This window comes from Octopus bimaculoides, chromosome 5 (genome assembly GCF_001194135.2).
Source record: "Octopus bimaculoides isolate UCB-OBI-ISO-001 chromosome 5, ASM119413v2, whole genome shotgun sequence".
NCBI classification, from domain to species: domain Eukaryota; kingdom Metazoa; phylum Mollusca; class Cephalopoda; order Octopoda; family Octopodidae; genus Octopus; species Octopus bimaculoides.
In genome coordinates this window covers 124,022,252-124,030,903 of record NC_068985.1, presented here as the reverse complement: position 1 = coordinate 124,030,903, position 8,652 = coordinate 124,022,252, and the positions used below count along the sequence as shown (strand labels likewise).

The window sequence follows — 8,652 nt, the reverse complement described above, 5'->3', positions numbered from 1 at the left end:
TATAGGAATTAAGATATAAACTCGAATTAGACAATCATACTGATACAGTTATAAATTCGACTTTAAATGAGCATACATATATCAATACATATCGACACAATGAATATTTAAATATACATAATAATACATATAAATAAAATCCATGTGAGATACTATGAAAGGAAGTGTGAGAAAAAGAGAAAAATATTTTTTTTATTACTAAAATTAAGAGCGGTTAAGTTTCAATTAAAAGATCCATATAAAGTTCGATATGTTTGTTTTTTTTTAATATATAAATGGTATATAGAGTATATAATACAGTTCGAGAGAGTCCACTTTCTACGGCCGTTTCCAGAGTTCATGTCCTGGTAGAAAAATTTTATGAATGTGATTTTATGAGGATATATATATATATTTGTATATTTATGTTTTATAAACATTAAAAAAATTTTCATATATGTCGATATGTATTTTAAGTCGAATTCATAACTGTATGAGTATGATTGCCTAATTTGAGCTTATATCTTAATTCTTAACTGTTGTCTCGGGTTCTACCCGGGCACTTCTTTAGCAGTTCTATATTTTTCGTAATAAAGAACAATAATATATATATATATATATATATATATACCTATATATATGTGTGTGATTGTGTGTGTGTATGTGTGTGTGTGTGTGTGTGTGTGTGTGTGTGTGTGTGTGTGTGTGTGTGTGTGTGTGTGTGTGTGTGTGTGTGTGTGTGTGTGTGTGTGTGTGTGTGTGTGTGTTAAATGAAATGAGACAACAAAGACAAATATTCCTTTCAACCTAGCGAGAAGAATCGGTACAACTCTTTCAAATTATGAAACGCGAAATAAAAGACTCCAAGAACTAAAGGACATACTTCTCGAAAGATAGTACCCAGCATCATTAGTTGACAATAGAATAGAACGAGCTAAGACAATCGATATCGACGACTTACGAAAACCTTAGTGGCCACCTAGATCTCTGCGCACAAATTAAGTTCCCCAAATTCCTAGTTTTCTCACTGTACCGTTGTCCAAACAGCACCACTGACCAAACACAGATAAATAAAGAAAAATTATTATTCAAAACTGTAGACCACAACTCAACATACTCTAAGATTTCAAAAAATATACTTGGACTGCCGACTCATAAACACACAACACACACAGAAACACACACAGACACAGACACACACACACACACACACACACACACACACACACACACACACACACACACACACACACACACACACACACACACACACACACACACACACACACACACACACACACACACACACACACACACACACACACACACACACATCGAGGCCAAATTACATCTTGATGTCATCACTGAACTGTTTAACAATTGTTAGTATTGTGCATTTCAATTTCCAGGTCCTTACATTTACTTAATTTGTCAAATTCTTTTACGGATATATTCTTATCATTGGGAACACTTACATCTATTAGTCTACAAGTATTTTCTTCCCTGTCTTAAATGACTATGTCTGGTCGATTAGCTTGGATCGGTCTGTCGGTGTTGCCTGGAAAATCCCAGAGGATAGTGACATTTTTACTTTCAATGACTGGCTCAGGATAATGTTCATACCAGTGAGCAGGAGTATTGATTTTGTAGTGTTTATATATTTTCCAATGTAAATACTGTCCTATCCTACCGTGGTGATTTTTGTATTCATCTCGTGTCAGCACAGGAAATCCCGAGACGAGATGGTTTATTGTTTCATCAAATGCATCGTAGAATCTGCATTTAGGGTCAGAACCGTTTTTAAGAATGTTAGCCTGGGAGTCTTTTGTAAAGAAGGTTTGGTCTTTCGAGTGAGAGAGCAATGCATGCCATCAAAGTGACACTGGGGTACAATAAATATACGAAGCTCAATATACCGACCATGACTAACCGTTTGATAACGGTGTACCAGGCACAGGCATCATAGCCACATATACTGGGGTCGATGTACCTAAGTAAAATGGACTATTATTATTATTGACGAGTTGATAGAAACGTTAGCACGCCGCAAAAAGTGCTTGGCAGTATTTTCTCAATCTTTACATTCTGAGTTCAAATTCCGCCAAGGTCTACTTTGCCTTTCATCCTTCCGGGGTCGATAAAACAAGTACCAGTTGAAAACTGGGGTCGATGTAATCGACTTGCCCCACCTCCTGAAATTTCGTGCTAAAATCTTGTACTAAAATGTGAAAGCGTCATCATCATCATCCTCGTTATCATCATCATCATTATCCTCGTCATCATCATCATCATAATAATAAATATTATTATTATTGCTTTTGCACAGCTTCTAACGCTGGAGATGTACTACGGTGTCCGCTCTGAGTTCATATCCTGCCGTGGCCTGCTTAGCTTGTCGACTTGATCCGTCTTCCACAATTTAACACCAGCATCTGGCCTTTTCATACATCTAGTGGAGTCCACTCTTGCAAACATTCAGGCTGTGTTTCCTGGGCGAGGAGACCTTCTTCCCAGATACCTACCGGTTTTAAAAGTCCCTATAAAAGATGATTTTTATTACCCTTTTCCCTGACTAAAAAAAAAAAGGAAATAAGAAGACAGGAAAAGAAATAACTAAAACAAACATCAAAAGAAATAACTAAAGCAAAAACAAGAACAAAAATAACAGTGCCAATCTCTTCTCATCAACTTCACTGTTACTGTTGTACAAAAAAGCAACAACGTGTGTGTTTATAAAACATAGTGATCAAATAAAAACAGGAGAGAACTTGAACTCGTACAAAAAACTACGCAAACAGACTTCTGGTAGTGGGTCACTCAGAAGAAAACCATTCGTTTAGAATCAATAGTGTAAGGAAACGAAGTAAGAAGAAGAAAGAGGAGCAAGTTAGTATATTGGATGGCAAGATTACGAAAAACATCAAAATCCGCGCAGTAGAAGCGAACATGGCGCTCGTGTGTTTCTTCGATGCGAAACACTAGCTCGGCCTAGTTAAAGCTAAAGCAAATGCTCTAAGGATATGAAGGAATTAGCAGAACAGACATGGTAATACAACGTCAATCAGGTCTTTGAACAAGAAGGGCGTATGCTATTCAATTACAGGCAGATGTATACTATTTTCTTGCTACCCTTTATCCAAATGTGTGAGTTCCTTACGTAGGTGGTTTTTAGTGCATAACTCGGAAGTCATTCGCAGCCCTCGAGAGAAGATGAAAAATGTTGCGGGAGAACAAAACGATACGAGCAATGGCGATACGATTGAATTTGGGCGGCAGCATGGGAGGTAACTCGTCTGGTTTGGTTGGCTGATTTGTTCGCCATTCTCTTGGAAAATCTCTATCGCAACTGGCCAGAATGTTGTGTTATTTCTGAAGGACATAAAAAGAGGGTGATCATAAAGAATTTGTGGTCAATAACTATACTAAAGAGATTTTAGACAAAGTGCTCTTGTCAAGAATAACGCTTGTTATCAATTATGTAATGGAGAGTGCGCACATCTTCTATTTTCTGCATATATTTCTTCGACAACGCACATCTCTTGCGAGAATGATTGATAAATCAGCCGGGCTTTAATTCATTTGGATCAGTTCGAAATCAATATTTGGCGGCGACCCTCAGTACAGCGGTTTCGGTAATTTTTCCATAGATTAGATAGCTGCAATGTAGAGCAGTCACCCTACAGCGCTCAGAAATAATGGCTACCTATCTGAAGCTGTACGCATCTCACGTTCTTTCCATGAAGGCAATCCTCGCGTGAGTTTTGGCTTTTGAGCTATAACCGAGGACGTTTCTATGGCGACATGTCCAGGTATTTGACAATCTTGCGACGTGGCACCGAGTGAATCACCAGTTTGACACGGGTTACACATAGGACAGGTTCTTTTCGTGGACTTTCGCTTTAACCAGTGTTAATGTGTGTTGGAAAAGCTCATCATCATTTCTTGTTGATCACTGTTAGCCTGGGACCATGAGGGCGCTTGATTTAGATCAGTGGTTCTCAACCGAGAGTCATCTGTTGTTAAAATTTATGTGCAATAATTTGCTTATACTTCTACAATACATAAAATATCTTAAATTTTTTATACAATTCCTAATATCTAATTATGAAAATACAGTAGGATTTTTTTTATGTACAGCGAAATGTTCTGGAGGTCCAGTAGAGCAAAATAGGAAACCAAGGGGACCAAGTGCAAAAAATGGTTGAGACTCACTGGTTTAGATGATTTCAGAAAAATGTTGGAAGTAAACCTTGTCTGCTAGTACCTTATATTAATTGATAAAAATTATTAAAGTTGTCGAAGCTGAGATATTTCCTTGTTCCGAAGCTGTTAAGAACAAGCAAAATGCCAAATACTGCAAACCTAGGGGAGTTTTATCGTTTTATTTTTTCAGTTTCTGTATTTTCTTTGAACCAGTTATCACTTTTTTCAACATTGCTTTGTTTTTAAAAACGATTCGTTTTTGTGTAGATGGGTGAGAAATCTTATACAATTTTTGTGAGCTGTTTTCAAATCTCTAGTTTCGAAAACAAATCTGTATTTTTCTAAAGTTATACCTTTTTGGGCCATTATCAACGGTGATTTTCTTGTTTTCTTTTTTCTAAGTTTTGTTTAAATTATTCGAATATTTGCATTTGAGTTTGTTTATATTATACATAGTTATCAGACAGGAAGTATATATTTTTTTAAGTTTTTTCTGGTAGTGCTAGCGCTTCTTGTTTTTATTAATTTACGTGTTTAAATACGTAGATTATCTCCCTTCCCTTTCGTCAATTCTATGCCGTTGAGGCTTTCCTTTGTATTGATATCTTGACCATTTAAGCTTGCTCTTTTCATTTTCGGTAGAAACTTATTGTTATTCATTCTTGTGTGTGTGTGTGTGCGTGTGTGTGTGTGTGTGTGTGTGTGTGTGTGTGTGTGTGTGTGTGTGTGTTCAGTATTTAAGAGGATATCACTTGTCATCCGTCTCATGGTCCCAGTGGACAAAATGAAACAGGTGTTGTCCCAGAGGATGGCGAGGGGACGCGCTGGAACAGCCACCCCGACTTCAGGGCCTTGCACTTTCGAATAGCTCTATCTACTCCGACAGCAGTGAGCAGAGATGTAGGCTGGGAGCCAAGAACCCCGGAGGTCTTCACTGCTACAGGATCGACTGCAAATCCGTCAGATGATGGCTGATACTTTGATATTTTACCCTTCTCGGCTTGACGAGCTGTAAAGACTGGACTGGCAACCAAACGCAACAGCTTGCCACTGGATAAGATGTCGCAGCGTGTGACATCCCAGATAAGGGGCTACCATCACGGAGCGGGGAACTGTCATGCCGTGTGGCCTTCTATCGTCCTTACTGATCAACTCCACTGGTTCGAGCTAGAAAGGGGAGCCTGCGGAGTCTAGGTCAGCTACTGCTGATGACACGGCACGATATTGCAATGTCCGTTTTGAATCGATAAAATAAGTACATGCTGAGCATTGAGGTCGATATAATAGACTAAACGCTTCTCTTAAAATTTCAGGCCTATAGCAGCAAGGATTGATATACTTACTGATAATAATACTCTTGGTTACCATAATTATCAATACTCTTCGAAGTTACTTTTGAAGGGGGCGTTAAGTCAGCCTACACCTTTAGAGACTCGAGCGTGTACCTTCGACAAGTGATAGCAAAGATGGAAAAGGCGGATGTGTGTCACATATTTCCTACGGCTGTGATGACGGACAATGGATATCTCTAATCGTTTTCATTTTGTTATTACTATCTCATTATTAATATCCAAGTTACAACGCTAAATTGCATCCAATTTCCCAATGTCAGACAGTCTAATAAAATGTTACTATGGCTATGATTGAAAACACATCACGGTATATTTACGTACATTAGGATAAGGTAGATTTACAAGTATTGTGATAGAGTAGGTTTGCTTACATCAAGGTAGGATAAATTTAGCAACGTCAAGATAGAGTAGGTCCAGATGCAATAGGATGCTTTAGATTTGCCTATATAGCTTTGTTTACATCAAGGTAAAGCCTAACGTTCTATTTCCGCTACTAAGAAGCTTTCAGTCCATTGTTTCCGACCTGATAATGATTACAAAGACAAATCCTACTACCATTATTGTTAATAACCTACCATCATTTCCGATCTTTTTTAAAACGGGGGCCACATTTTTCATTAACGAAACACTTTGAAACTTGGAACACTGGTAGAATGTGTCATATAAAACATCTTTTTCTCTTAGTCTTCTTAAAAAACAAGAAATCCATAAATTATTCCATGTGAAAGTTGTCGTATTTCTGTAATTTCAACCAATCACTGACGTCCATTCAGCCGATATACATTAAGTGCCGACTACATAAACAAACGATTCTGAAACAATTAACCCTAACCCTAACCCTACGGTTAGGGTTAGGGTTAGGGTTAGGGTTAGGGTTAGGGTTAGGGTTAAAGCAAATTTAAAATGAAAAAAAGCGAATAAAACGAAGGTATGGAGATTAAATACGCTTTACATCGCTTAATCAGCCAAAGGAGTAAATATAAACAACTGAATACTTGTCAGTGATTGGTTGAAATTATCGAAATAAGACAATTTTTTACATGAAATAAATTCGAATACAAAAATATTTTTCTGTTCTATAACACAAAATAGATAAATATACGAAGTTTGAAAGTCTTTCCGTACCAAAAACACTACGTAAAATATTAATGAAAAATGTGGCCTCCGTTTTAAAATAGATCCATCATTTCTCCTATCCACAACATTACTGAATAAATTACAACACTCACAAATTTCATTATCGATGTCTGACTCCGTTAACCAATTATCTTCACTACGGGAGTTCTTTAAATGGTCGAATATATTTCTTTTTTGACCAACTAATCTGGCTGGGGAAACTGGTGATTTTGGATACATTTCTTTCCAATGTCGATGCATTGATCGCCTGTATGAATTGGAGTTGTTTATAAGAGATTTGAAGTAGCAGCGTAGGACGTTTAGATTCATATTTTTCGTCCATTTTATTCTTTTTGAGTTCTTTTTTCGTACTAGCGAATAATCGTAATATGGGCTACTCATTGTTGACGTTGCCTGCAGAAAAATGTTTACGGTTAACAATTGATAGGTGAGATTGCACTAATAATATATACAATGCTAACAAATGATCTGTGAAAATACCTCAATATTTACAGAACTTAGTATTGCTATTCTTTGGAATTTGCCAATGTCTAAGATTATGGGTATTCTATCTCCTCGTCTTTTACTCTGGTTTAACTTTCTATCGAGGTTTGCAGTGTATTGGCATTGGAGAGGTTTTTCTTTCATTCTTTTTTAGTATATTTCAGAAGTCTTTTTTCTTCTATATATTGTACCTTTTCTGTTCTACGTTAAGCAGATATTTTCCTGTACTGCACTTGGCTTACAGATTGTAATTAAATCACAAAATTAAAAGCTGTTTGTGTTATTCATGACACCAATAAGTTTTTCCTTTGCTTATAAAGTAATTTTCTATCCTCGCTATTGTTACATTGAAATATTTTTCTACTGTAACAGGCCCTGTCCTTGTACGCGGATTAAACATATTCCATCTATATTAGCTTTCAGATGGCGACTTCAGAAAGCTGTCAGTAGTGTACTGTTCATTTATTTATTATAATTACTTTTTTGGCTTTAAGTTGCTTTTTGTCCTACTTCTTTTATTATCGTGAAACTCTAGTTTATAGCTGACATCGTTTAGTCAATGTATTTACATCTAATAACTTATTTCTTACACGGAGTTCATTTTTTAAATTCTAATTTCGGTTTAAGTCATTCATATTAACATCATTTATAATTTTCGCTATTTTTGTGCTATATATATTTTGTTATATATATATTTATATATAAAACAGAGAAAATGGAGAAAATTATAAAAGAAATTACTATAGATCACACACACACACACACACACACACACACACACACACACACACACACACACACACACACACACACACACACACACACACACACACACACACACACACACACACACACACACACATACATACATATATATATATATATATACTTACACATACATACATGCATACATCTATACATACATACATACATACATACATACATACATACATACATACATCTTATGTGCTTAATTTCTGTGCTTAGAACTAATAAAATGTTAGTTACCGCTTTCAGTGAAATAACTTTGCAAATTAGCTTTGGTGCATCTCTCTATTCCAATACACATTTTTATATCCTAGATAAATTCATCAACAACAATGAGTAGGATATTCAATTAGGAATTGTCTTTTCCTGTATAATCTTAAGTCATCCACATAGCGAAGACTTAGATATTTGGTGTTATCTGGGAAATAAAGGCCCATGATAGTGACCAGCTTGTTACGAAGCACAATCTTTATATTACTTGCATTATTTGCGAAAGAGATCCAAGATTCTTTTGCACTTTTAAATATTCCATACATTTCTACAATAGCACACGAACACGCAGACGCAAATACGCGCGCACACACACACACACACACACACACACACGCACACACACACACACATACGTAATACACGCGCATACAGACACATTAAAAATAAACTTCTGTGTTTATATGCATATGCCTAACTCTCTCTCTCTCTTTCTTCATATATATATATATATATATAT

At 36.3% G+C, this 8,652-nt stretch overlaps 1 protein-coding gene and 1 long non-coding RNA gene across 4 annotated transcripts in view; one reads left to right on the top strand and one right to left on the bottom strand.

Annotated features, from left to right (window-relative positions):
• LOC128247835 (uncharacterized) overlaps nucleotides 1-8,652 on the top strand; it is a 641,437-nt gene that overhangs the window by 263,646 nt on the left and 369,139 nt on the right. The window lies entirely within an intron of this gene.
• The window catches only part of LOC106872967 (uncharacterized), a 12,087-nt gene that overhangs the window by 1,521 nt on the left and 1,914 nt on the right, over nucleotides 1-8,652 (bottom strand). The window contains exon 2 of the long non-coding RNA XR_001409821.2: nucleotides 6,764-7,064. This is a non-coding gene — a long non-coding RNA (uncharacterized LOC106872967). The remainder of the gene's footprint in view (nucleotides 1-6,763; nucleotides 7,065-8,652) is intronic.